The sequence below is a fragment of the Ochotona curzoniae genome, unplaced genomic scaffold (assembly GCF_017591425.1).
Source record: "Ochotona curzoniae isolate NIBS_2020 unplaced genomic scaffold, NIBS_Ocur_1.0 contig_2318, whole genome shotgun sequence".
Classification (NCBI taxonomy): domain Eukaryota; kingdom Metazoa; phylum Chordata; class Mammalia; order Lagomorpha; family Ochotonidae; genus Ochotona; species Ochotona curzoniae.
Genome location: NW_024465419.1, coordinates 5,507,053 through 5,520,089, shown reverse-complemented (window position 1 = coordinate 5,520,089; position 13,037 = coordinate 5,507,053). Strand labels below are relative to the sequence as shown.

The 13,037-nt window shown below is 39.5% G+C and overlaps 1 protein-coding gene across 5 annotated transcripts in view; it reads right to left on the bottom strand.

The window, feature by feature from the left end:
- The window catches only part of PCMTD1 (protein-L-isoaspartate (D-aspartate) O-methyltransferase domain containing 1), a 69,690-nt gene that overhangs the window by 26,119 nt on the left and 30,534 nt on the right, over window positions 1-13,037 (bottom strand). The window lies entirely within an intron of this gene.

Genomic DNA, 13,037 nt, shown 5'->3' with positions numbered 1-13,037 from the left:
AAGGTCAATAATGGCATAGATCAAATAATAATGGTACCACATTATTATTCCACATTTCAAACTTCCTTAAAAGCAGCCTGCACTTTCAAAGTTCTAAGTCAAGAGGTACTTGCTTCTCTGTCCTTACTTATAGATGACACAGTTCTCTTCTTCTTCCTCCTTTTTTGCTTATTTTCCAAAGGTAAATGGGCAACTTCAGGAAACAAGGTTCAGAGCTTAAGAAAACTGCTTAAGGTTTCTTCACAGAACTTTGTTTCTTAAACGACCCTAACATAGATAACTAAATAATGAAAAATAACTTCAGTAGCATATCAAAGGTGTTTCATAAAACAAATATGCACGTACACTACATGTTAATCTACTAACAAAACCACTTATTATTTTTAGATAGATTTGTTAAGTTTTAAAATAATACAAAGGCATACTTTTATCATTACTTATTCATTTGAAGAGTCATAACACTGAAATATTAAAAAGGAAAACATTAACAATAGGCAAAATTTAAACAGCAATGTAACTAATATTTATTTAGGATATAAAATGAAAACATATTAACCATATGAGTAAAATGTGGTTCAAGGCAGATTATTACAACTTATGTGATATTTGTATCAAACAAAACAAAGAAATAAGAGTAAATCTGAAAAGATACACATAATGGCTTCTGAGGAAGGGAATCTAAAAGTATTTTAATCATATGCATGTATAATTAATTCAATCAAAAAACAATGGATCAGTATAAGGGATGAAAAATGAGCATAAATGTGCACATAAATAAAACAAATAACTAACAGAGCTATTGCCAAAAGCTGAGGTCACCAGACCAAATGAAGTACACATCTGATTTTTACATTCAATGGATTCCAGCATTATTTTAAATTCAACAATATGAAAAAAGATTTTTTCATTAAACAAAGGCTTGATGTTTATAACATATTTTTTTTAAATGCTAATAATTGATAACCACCATAAATAGCTAAAGAGAAAACAGAAACATACAGAAATCAAAGTTCATAAAAAAAACTGCTTTGGAAGTATCTATGTATCCTGTGTAGTAGAAATCATTTTTAAAGTTGAAAAATCTATTAGAGTAATAGCAAATATAATAAAATCCCACTATAATAAAAACTAGAGATATTCTTCTTTCAAAATTGGATCTAATCTAGCCAATTGTCATCCACCAGTTAGTCTACAACCAGAGCTTATACATAAACCATCAATAATTATTAGGTTTCAGCATCAAGTGTCTATGGAATATCTGTATTTCTTATTGACATCCACATCAGCCTCCTGTTAAGTTCCACAGTTTCAAAGTCTGGGATTGAAGGGGTGGAGATCACCCAGAGGTGAGTTTCAACTTAAGTTTCAACTAAGTTCATTGTGTCTCTAGCACACTGGGTAAGGTTGAGTTCCAGAACACAACTGCAAGCAAAAACTACTTCAAAAAAAAAAAAAAAAAAAAACTAGAGGAGCTCTAGAGATGAAATCATTCAAGATCCTTCTATGGTTAAGGACTCTGGCAACGTGAAACAGTATAATGTGTTAAGAAAATAAATTTCAGGTCAGATGTCTGGGTTTCTACTCCCAGTTCATCCTACCAAGCGCTTTGTAATCTGAGACCAGAGACCATTCTTACTGTATAAAATGCATCCCTGTGGAAAATTACATAAATCATGGACAAGTTATGTGCCTCATACACTACAAAATCCAAGACAATTAACAAGCTACTGCTACATATTGTGATATGCCTTCAAAATTGGCTGTAAAAGCAATATTGGGACCTGGTACAATAGCCTAGTGGCTAAAGTCCTCACTTTGAATTCATCAGGATCCCATACGGGTGCCAGTTTGTATCCCATCTGTTCCACTTTCCTTTCAGCTCCCTGCTTCTGGCCTGGGAAAGCAGTGGAGGACGACCCAAACCCTTGGGATCCTGCACCCAATGCAGCCACTTGGGGAGTGAACCAGCAGATGGAAGATCTTTCTGTCTCTACTTCTCTCTGTAAATCTGACTTTCCAATAAAAATTTAAAAATAGATCTTGAAAAAAAAAAAACTTGGACTTTTCAAATTAAATTATATTTGACTTTCCAGGTGTGGCCCAGGAGCTCAGGTAATACTAACACATCGCTGGGATACAGCAGGACTGGCCAAATTGCTAATTGTTATAAAACTCCATCAAAATAATTTTGAAAATCTGCTTTGGGGCCAGCAACCTGGCATAAGAAACTAAAACGGTGCCTATGTCAGCATCCCATATGTGTGTCAGTTCTAGTTCTAGCTGTTCCATTTTCACTCCAGGCCCCTGGTTATGACCTAAAGGGTCAGCGGAGGTGGCTTAAGTCCTTAGATCTCTGTACCCATGTGGAAGACATGCAATAAGCTCCTGACTTGGGATCAGGTAAGCTCTGGTCATTGGGACCACTTGATGAATGAAGCAGCAGAGAGAATCAAGCAAACTCTTTCTCTCTCTCTCATTCTTTCTCTCTCTTCTCTGCAAATCTGCCTTTCCAATAAAAATAAATGATTTTTTAAAATTACTTTGAATTATTCGACTCCATTTTCACTGGTAAGGGAATACCAACAGCTAATACAAATGAATATGGTGGCTATGCTTAGTATCTACCACAAGAGGGAGTCGGTGAATCAGTTATTTAGTTTCCATGAAACTACAGAAAGGAATGCAAAAATATCTTCCAGTAAGCTACATTTCGTTATTAATTCTAGCTTTGTAAGATAAGGCACCTCTGGGAAGATCTGCAAGTAACTTTTGAAGGACAACTAAAGGTAAAACGTACACAGGAACAGCTTTTACTTTTTCTCTGAATACAGTATAATGTGAACAGTCCAAAGGTACATAGAGCTAGAAAGAAAAAGGAATCAGCAAAGTTACATAACCATTAACCTGATATTCACAGAAGTCTCTCAAAAGAGCAGTCACTTGTTAAAATGCTATCGTCACAATGAAAAAGTTATATTCAAGATATTATCAAAATTTTTCTGAGTCATGCCACAGGAGCTTATCCATTCTGAAATCAACAAGATCAATCACTTCTGTTTCCTGTACAGGCTCAGGAAAGGAATACCAACAATGCTCATGAAACAAGTGCTAGGATTAACAAAATAAACTGCACTTCCCAGGACTCTCTCCCCCTACAGGTATGTAAAGGCTGCACTCTTACTACACAGGAGCCTCAGAAATACGTTTACATAAGACTGTAAAGCTTTGGTTCTAACAGTGACAGAGAATGGACTCTTGGCTAAGTAAATTATGCTTAAATGTCCAAATATCAAGAACAGATGGCACACTCAGTTCATTATTATGTATCCATCTCATTGGCTAATCTTTGTGTCTAATACATTCAGAGCAACTTGTGACTTGAAAAAAAGTCTCTTTTATAATGTTCTAGCATACCTCTTTGGTACACTGGAACATTACAATAGAGACTTTCTATCAAAGTAAATTCAATAAACTGAAACAAATGTATTTAACTATAATGTCATATTGAATAGTTTAAAAGGCTAATATAAAGTTTCAGATCTTGATTCAAATTACATTTTAAGACGATAATTTTCCCTAGAGGCTATTTTCATCCGCTTTTTCATCCCAGTGCAAGTTTTATGCTAAGTACCAAAAGACAGGCCAGCATAATGCTTATTTTATTCACTCAACCAAATGAGGAGCAGCAGTTACAGCTACACCATGCTTCTTTTAGTTTAGAAACCTGATGCACAATTCCAAGGGTAGAGGATTAATTGGATACACTGATACTGTGTATACACAGGAGCTGACATAGGGTCTTAATGTAGCTATGGTCTCAAACTTAAAAGGGTTACACCAGACGTAAGGCAAATGATATGTACAAAACAGACATCCTCACATCTTGATTTTAAAATACATTAGTAAAAACAAAAGCATATGACTGGATCTATTTTATTTGTTAATAGGTAATACAGCTTTCCAATTGGAGAAAGTCTCAGATAATCACAATCTACTCAAAATTAATTTCTTAATTTTAACTATTTAATAGAAGTATTTTAAAACACAGTAAGTGCTTCCTTGTATTCCTCAAAAAACTTCTGACCTTAGGTCAACTGTTATTCATACAAACATGATGTGAGTGTTACGAGAAAACCGGGGAGTTCTCAGGATTCTGTGCAGTTGCTGCTAAATAGGGAGGCAACTGGATAACACAGAAAAGGAGAGGACAATATTTCCAAATATGCCAACTGACACCTCTGCACTGTGATTATATAACCAATTTCACAAAATAAAGTTAGAAAGACCAAAGTTCAAGTTCCTACCTTGGGTAATTAATTCAGAAGAAAGAAAAAAGTAACTTTTACCAAGAAAAGAAAACATGGAAGAACTTTGTCTCCTGTGAGAGAAAACAGAGAGACTGAAAAAGACAGAAAAGGAGTTCTACAAACTTTGTACACTGGAGAAGCCAGCACCATATATTAAGAATCCACCTTGTGAGGGCAACTTGGAAGATCAAATGTGTCCACAGCTCAGCAGACAGATCTTGAAAGCCAAAAATCCGAATCCCCCTCCATATGGAGTTTACTTGGAGACAAAAGAAAGATCCAGCCTTCATTCACTACAGGCCAATAAAGCCAAAGATGTTTTCCAAACAGGACAAAGAAAGCATTTTCAATGCGATACAAAGAGATCTGAAAGCCAACAAAAGGAATCCTTGAAAGCCAAGGATGCTGGAGGCCTGGTGGGCTAGCCTTGTGTGAGCCGAACCCAGAGGGAAGGGCACCAAAAGCTCCAGCAAGCCAAGCAGCCCTGGCTGGACTCTGAAGCTCTCAGCCCATCAGCCAAACCAGCCTGAAGACTATCACAGATAAAGCAATTCAGTGGTGCCAGCTCTAACACTGCGAGATAAAGAGTCAAAAGTTATTTTATACATCACAAAACAGAGTCAGGGAAGGGATTTGGCACAATAGTTAAGCTACAGTGGGACACGCACACCCAACAGAAACATTTTTGAATTTCTGGGTCGCAGATCTACTCCCCACTTAACCATTTTGCCAATGCACACTCTGAGAGGCGGTGGTGACTACTGAAGGGGCCCATGCCGGAGACCAGAATGGAGCTACAGCCCATTTCAGAAAGACTGCATTTAAACTAAAAGCTCATTCTAGTAGTCTGTTTTTATTTTGCAAAAGATAAAATGAGTTTAAGAAGCTAGAGACTTGGCTGAGACTACCATGAATTGATGCCAGATTTGGATTCAAATCTTGTCAACTCAAAGTACTGCCCTGGTGCCTCTCATTTCTATCCTGTGACTTTTTCCGTACGAGGCTGAAGCAAGAAGGCAGAACACACTAGTGCTACTCTACCTCAGACAGGAAGCAGAATGAAAGACAAATAAAAATTTTCATTCCTCTGTACAAGTTCACAAATGATCACTGTATTTAATGTGGATTTTGGAGATTATAAGTAAATTTTAAGTAGATTAATTCTCAAAGACATAATTTGCAGTATTTGCCACAAAGACAATCTAGGTCAGAGAGAGTCTCAAAGATATAAACTCAAGGGCACTGGAGCAGTGGTCTTACAAGGTAATCCTCCATCTGCGGCACCAGCATCTTATATGGGAGCTGGTCCAAGTCCTTGGCTCTTCCACTTCCAGTTCAGCTCCCTGTTAACAGGCTGTGAAAGCAGTGTACGCTGGCCCAAGTCCTTGGGCTCTTGCACCCACACAGGAGTCCCACTAGAAGCACTAGGCTCCCAGCGTCGGACCAGCCCAGTTCTAGCTGCTGCAGCCATCTGGGAAATGAATCAGTAGAAGAAGGCTCTCTGCCTCTCCTTTTTTCTGTAATTCAGATTTTCAAGTAAAATAAGTAAATTAAATAAAAAACATACGAACTCAGATACTAAAAGAATGATTAACACTTTGTATCACTGGAGAAATTTTCTTGCATCTTCTAAAACAGAACGGGGAAATATAACCAGAAAAAAAAACTTATATGTCTACAAACAGTACTACTTCCTTGTTTATTTTTATTACTTTTTATTGACTTGCAATAATCAGTAGTCCCATTATCCATAAACACAAGTCAACTGAACGCAGAGGAAGGAATAATGATTTCTACTCGACATTTACTACGAGTGAGAAAAAGAGAGAACTAAAACAATGCTGGCACCTCTACACAGAGTCTAACTACAAAACGATGCATGGTAGTTTGGGACTGAGAAATGACAGCTTAAATGTTGAGGAGTTTAGTCAAGTGCATAAGATGTGATTCTTTTAGAAGAAAAATGGTGTTTCCTAAGCAGGTCTGTGTACAGGATGCTACAGACTGAGGCTGGCATCACAGGTGCTGACACTGGAGCAGTCAGCGTGAGCAGAGCACGGCAAAGGAGCAGTTAGGGTTAGGGCCAGGACAGCCATGAGCGATGACTGCCGCAATGGGACACGAGCACGTGCAGCATCTTCACGGTTAGGCTGTTTTCTCCAGATGAGTTGTGTTTCTGCTGGGACTGTGCCAGTGCCCAGGAGCAATGTTCCAGTTTGCTCAAAGAACCCAAATAAATCTACACCAAGAACAGATTTTGTAATCTCTGAAGAGAAATCACATTTTTTAAAAACAGGATAGAGGAAAAAACTGAAAATTGTTGTAATACAGAAAATATTTCCCATAGAACTTGCATAGAATAAATAGGAGCAAGAGGACAGGAGGAACTGACATTCAAAGACAAGTGCTTGAGACAACATAAAAAAGGGGGAGAGGACAGTCATACAAGTATTACTGATAAAGGCTCACATCCAGAGTATGTAAAGAACACTGACAGCTTTCACTGCAGCAGGCATAGCTCTGCACTACCCTACCACTGTGGGCATTAACAAGGGCCACACAGTGACCAAGCATGGAGGCAAGGCACAACCATGCCGGGGGAGCCTCACCAAGCACAGGCCACATGTGCAGGAAGCATGTGGTTCTGTTCAGGCGAGCACTATGCTATGGCCCTGCTCATGGTCACCTATGGGACACACATTCCTGCCAAGAGGAAGTGGGAGGAACTGCAGAAAGCAGCTGCCAGAAAGGAATAAGCCCACATCCACTTTGCAAAATAAATCCTTCACAAAAACAAGTAAACAGCAATTTACAACTCAATAACAAAAACACCAGCAACCTAACTAAAAACTGGGAAGATTGGAACAGGCATTTCACCAAAGATAATCAGCCAACAACAATAACAGATTCTCCACATCGTTCACCAGGAAAGATGAGATTTAAGATGAGATACCACTTCACATCCACTGAAGTGGCTGTGAAAACACATACAGCAAGTGAAGATGTGGAGAATCCAAGGGCCTGGTGTGATGGCTCAATTAGCTTATCCTTCCATTTCAAGAGCTGGAATCCCATGTGGGCGCCAGTTCTAGTTCCAGCTGCTCCACTTCCCATCCAGCTCCCTGCTTATGGCCTGGGAAAGCAGTGGAGGATGGTCCAAAGCCTTCAGACCCTGCACCCGCATGGGAGACCGGGAAGAAGCTCCAGGCTCCTGGATTTGAATCAGTTCAGCTCCAGCTGCTGCATCCATAAGGGCAGAGAACCAAAGGATGGAAGATTTCTCTCTTTGTCTCTCCTTTTCTCAAATCTGTCTTTTCAATAAAAGCAGATAAATCTTTAAAAAAAATATGTGGGGACTCTGAAACTTCTCATGCTGGTGAAAGTATAGAATGGGGTAGCCATGCTGGCAAACAACAAATTTTCTCTATAGACCAGTGGTTCCACTCCTAATATATCCAGACAGATGAAGACTGTCCAAAGTCTTCACAGCAGGCTCACACTAGCGTAATTCACAACAGTCAAAATCTGGTAACACAAATGTCCATTGACCGATGCCATTAACTGATGAATAGGTAAACAAAACATGATACACATCATTATAAAGGAGTATTATTCAATAATAAATAGTGTGTGGTATACCATGGAAAAGCCTTTAAATTATTGCTAAGTGGAAGAAGACAGATGCAAAAGATCACACATTGTATGATTGGATTTCTATGAGATGTCCAGGAAGGGCAAATGACTGGAACTGACTGGAAAAAGGAAATGACTGGGTGCTAGGGTTACAGAGGAGATTGGGGTAGATGCAGTTTAGCTTGTGTGTCCAATTTTATAAATATACTAAACGTAACTGAGCTACATTCTTAAAAATATGTAAATTTTATGGTATGTGAGGGAAGGGGACTAAGCCTTCCTGTCCACAGAAGAGAGAAAACATTATCACCTGGAGAAGGCAATACAGGGTTAGCTAAAAACCCATGTCCAATCCTGCGAGAAAATAGGGGTCTTTCCTTTCTTGGGGCCCCGCCCCTGCCCCACTCCTGATGTTGCACAGGATTCCATCTTTAACACCCTTATTAAATGCTGCTTTGTTCACTGAAAGAGAGAGAGAATAACAAACATGATGGCAGCAATGTTACTTCAAAAAGTTCATGGGAAAAAATATAAAGCTGGGCCGGCGCCATGGCCTAGCGGCTAAAGTCCTCACCTTGAATGCGCCAGGATCCCTATGGGCGCCAGTTCTAATCCCGGCAGCTCCACCTCCCATCCAGCTCCCTGCTTGTGGCCTGGGAAAGCAGTCGAGGACAGCCCAAAGCCTTGGGACCCTACACCTGCGTGGGAGACTGGGAAGAGGATCTGGGCTCCTGGCTTCGGACTGGCACAGCACGGGCCATTGCGGTCACTTGTAGAATGAATCATCGAACAGAAGATATTTCTCTCTGTCTCTTCTCCTCTCTGTATATACCTGACTTTGCAATAAAAATAAATAAATCTTAAAAAAAAATAAAGGTAAGAGATAAAATTTACTTTCATGAATGTTTTAAAGACCATATGCACAGATCTCAAAAAAATTGTATCATAATAAACATCCTTCCAAATAACTTTTATTAAGTTTCTAAAGTACTGAAGTTTAACTGATCAGTCCCCTTGGAAAATACAATAGCTGTAGGTATCCTTGGATATTTCTAATAAGCTTCTGACATGAAAACTGCTTCATCCGTAGGACAGAAGGCTTAGTGCCAAAACATCAGCACCCACAGTGCTACAATGACACTGCCAGTCTCCTTAGAGTGACTCCTATCTAGGAATTAGCTAAGAGACCAAGAGTCATAAAGTGAATGAAGCGACACATTCTTGGTTTTAAAAGGAGCCTGTTTTTCTTAGGATTTATTTATGTATTTTACTTCAAAAGTAGAGTGACAGAGTATTCAAGCTTGCATCAGCTGGCTCACACAAATGCCTACAGCAACCAGGGTTGGACCAGGTCAAAGCTAGGAGCCAGGAACTCTGTGCTGCTCTCCCACATGCACTTGAGCCATGATCTACTGATTCTCACATGCACTGGGAGGGAGTTGGAACAAAAGCAGAGTAGCCAGAGAACCAATGCTCTAATCCGGGATGCAGGCAAACCAAACAGTAGTAAAACGTGCTACATCACCATGATCTTTAGAAGCCTGTTCGTTTTACATGTTATTTAACAAAATGAGAATGAATCCATAACTTAAGCAACAACAGCAAATGAAAAGAATCATATGTACTTGAATCTGAAAGAGATTATCAAACATTTAATTCCATTTTGTAAGGTACAGATTTTGGAACATCACTTTTTTCCCACACTCTTTTGCAAAAAAGTTACCTAAGAATAAGAACACAATATTAACTGAAAAATGAATCCATTAAGAAGAAGATTAACTATGAAAAAAGGTGAACACAATATTTTCAATTTGAAATTCAGGATGTTTTGAGATGGGTTCTTGCTGCAGCAGTCAGGACTAGGGACGCTCACTGCAGTGTCCAGGTTCCAGTCTAACTCCACTACAGAGTCTGGCTTCCTGTGAATGCTCACTCTGGGAAACAACAGGCAATGACTTAAGTGCCTACGCTGCCACCACCCAAGTAGGAGGTTTACATTGAGTTCCTGGTTCCCGGCTGCAGTCTGGCTGCTGCAAGCAAACTGAGAAGTGAACAAGCAGATGGAAAATCTCAATCACTTTACCTTTAAAAGAAATTAAAATAAATAAATAAATTTTAAAAGGATGTCTGAGATACCTTAGGAACCAAAACAATTCATGCTCCATGAGGTTAAATTAAATTTACAAGTAACTTCCTCAAAAGTAGCTTAACCTTAAAACAATTTCCTACAGAAAAGCCTAACTTCTTACTGAACAACAAAAGCTCATGGATTACAGCCCACGTGCTGCTGTAAAGGAAGGTGGCACAGTCCAGGGAGCATCTCTCCTCTCTGTGTTACCTGTGGTCCCTTGCCAGTCTAGATTCCTCCATATTAAACTCTCAGTATGTACTGGGACAGGACCCACCAACTAGCAAGCACCTCCCGTTGCCATCATGGAAGCGGGACAGAAAGGCTGAGAGTCGTGAAAGTAAGAAAGCCTCAGCAGACAAGGTCACCGTGAAGCAGTGCCGTCCAATCTGACTCAGTGCACTCAGAAAATCAGAGGCAGCCTTCCTTGGATCGAGTCCTAAGCCGTTTTCAAAAATCTGTTCTTTCCCTTGAATAACAACACACAAGAACACTAACCAAACACAGGGTGGCGGGAAGATTAGGCTTCCAGAAAGGCTGGCAGATTCAAAATTAGCTGTAATCAGTTTTTTGGACCATTCTTTTTGCCATCCTGAATGTTTTACCTTTCTTGCCAAATGCATATTTCTCTTTTAAAAATGCATGTATTGACTATACTATTGTGGCAACATGGTGAAATTCTGTCTGGGGGTGGGTGTTGTGGGGGGATCCCAATCTATTTGAAATTGTACCACAAAATTCAAAAAAATGCATTTATTTATTTGAAAGAGTCACAAAGAGACAGAAAAGGAAGCAGATAATATTCTATCTGCAGATTCTTTCCCCAAATGTCCTAAATGGTCACAGCTGGGCCAGGCTGAAGCCAGAAACTCCATCTGTCTCTCATGCAGGTGCAAGGGCGCAGCCCTTGGTCCATCTTCCACTGCTTTGGTAAGAAGCTGCACTGGAAGTAGAACAACTCAAACCTGAAGCAGTGTTAATATCATATGAGGTGCCAAGCACCATAAGTGACAGCTTAGCATGTTGTACCACAGTGACTTCTGGTCCTATACCAGGACTTAAATCTATGTGTGATCTTGCACATCTGAAACTACAGTACAGTTCTCGTTCCCATTAGATATTCATTTGGGGCCATAGTCATGCACATAAACCAAAGACAAATGCCTCCTTGGAGTCCTTGATATGAGGAAAATACCGAGGGCACTGGGGATCATTTACACAAGGATCTATCTCCACATGTTGCCCACAATTTGAATAAACAGTATTCAAACAACAGTGAGACTTGAAGCCTTCCTACAAGTGCATCTGGCCACAGGTCTCTTGCCTCTCGAGAACTGCGAGTGGGCAAGAATCCTGGGAATGCTACCTTGATGTTAGCAAGGTTGTTAATTATGACACACATTACCCCACTCTGCCTTTGGCTGGACCTTCTCAGACAGAGACAGTTGGCAGGTGCTAGAAAAGTGAAAAACAGCATAAACGTGTACGGAGGTTGGCCATGCCTGACATGAGACATGGAACCTAATCCTAACACCCCTACAGTTAAGAAATGTCCATGTCCAAAAATGCGACCCTCTCTTTTTTAAGAAGTAGCTCTACCTATTTACCCCCAAAATATGTTCTAAATTGAAGACTATCTCAAACTCTCAGAATGACTTTTCAGACACTCTGGTAATGCATATAAGAAATGTCTGCAAATTTCAACCTGTCGAAAAGTTTGTCTCAGTAAGGGAAAAGAGCATCACATTTAAACAAAAGCTTCTAAATTTTATGTACTGAAAAAATGAGTATTTTGCTACAATTTCTTTTTATTTCCATTTCAATTAAAAGAAAGAGATAGCCAAAGAGAAAAAGATGGAGAAAAATATCTTACATTTATCACTTCCCTGTGGAAATATCCAGCACAGCCAGGGCTAGGTCAAGCCAAAGCCATGAGCCTGGATCTCAAACCATGTCTCCCAAGTGGGTGGCAGAGACTCTAATGCTTAAGCCATCACTTTACTGGCTCCACGGGTGCACCCTGGCATGAAACTGAATCAGAGCAGAGGCAAGACGCAAACTGGGCATTCTGTGTTTCCTGCAGCATTGTAACTGCTATGCCAAAAGACCACCACTACTGGTACTATGCATCCAAGACTGTTGTGAAACCAAAGTTGTGGAACCAAAGTTCCAACCTTCCTTTTTCAATGAAGCAATTACAGATTTCACAACTCAGACAATGAAGAAGCTAGGTATTATTCAAAAACAGGGAACTGCAATCCTGGAAATGCCTTAAAGTCACATAATGTGGTGACCCAAATTGGTACACCTTTGGGAATGAGAAGGGCATCAATAATACTAACAGTAATGAATTAGAACATCTGGGCACAATGGGATAGTTATTTTCTAGAGAAGGTAATCATCATTCCTTATTTAAAAATCCTCATCACTTTAGAATGAATTTTGTATCAGCTTCATTCCCAAAACATGGGAATACACTTCATCTAGGGCATCTATAACAATATATGAGAGAGGTGGGTTTTCTTCGTTTAGTAATTTGTGAACTCAATGGCAGGAGTCAATGACATGGGCCTTAAGGTTCTACAATCACACATGACACAAAGCAGTGTGAGGTAAAGTCACTGGTGGCACTGAGAGATGTAAACTTCTTGGCTGTTTGTCTTCCAAACAAGGTAACTGTCTTATGGTAGATTTTCTCCATTCATTCTTTTTGTATCCATATCCTATATTTTCAAGCTGTCACTTTGTAGGTATGTTAACTTCAACTGAATTCTTCTCCACATCTCCATTTACTAGCCTATGTAATGTTTAATAATGTACATTGGGAACACTTACTTAGTTATTACATGTAAAGTGATTTAAACAATTACTGAGCCTTCATAAATACCCCACAAACTCAAAGGGGGGTGCTGGACCAAACACAAACGAACAAACAAAAAAAGCCCTTTGTCCTTTTCTCTATACTCACG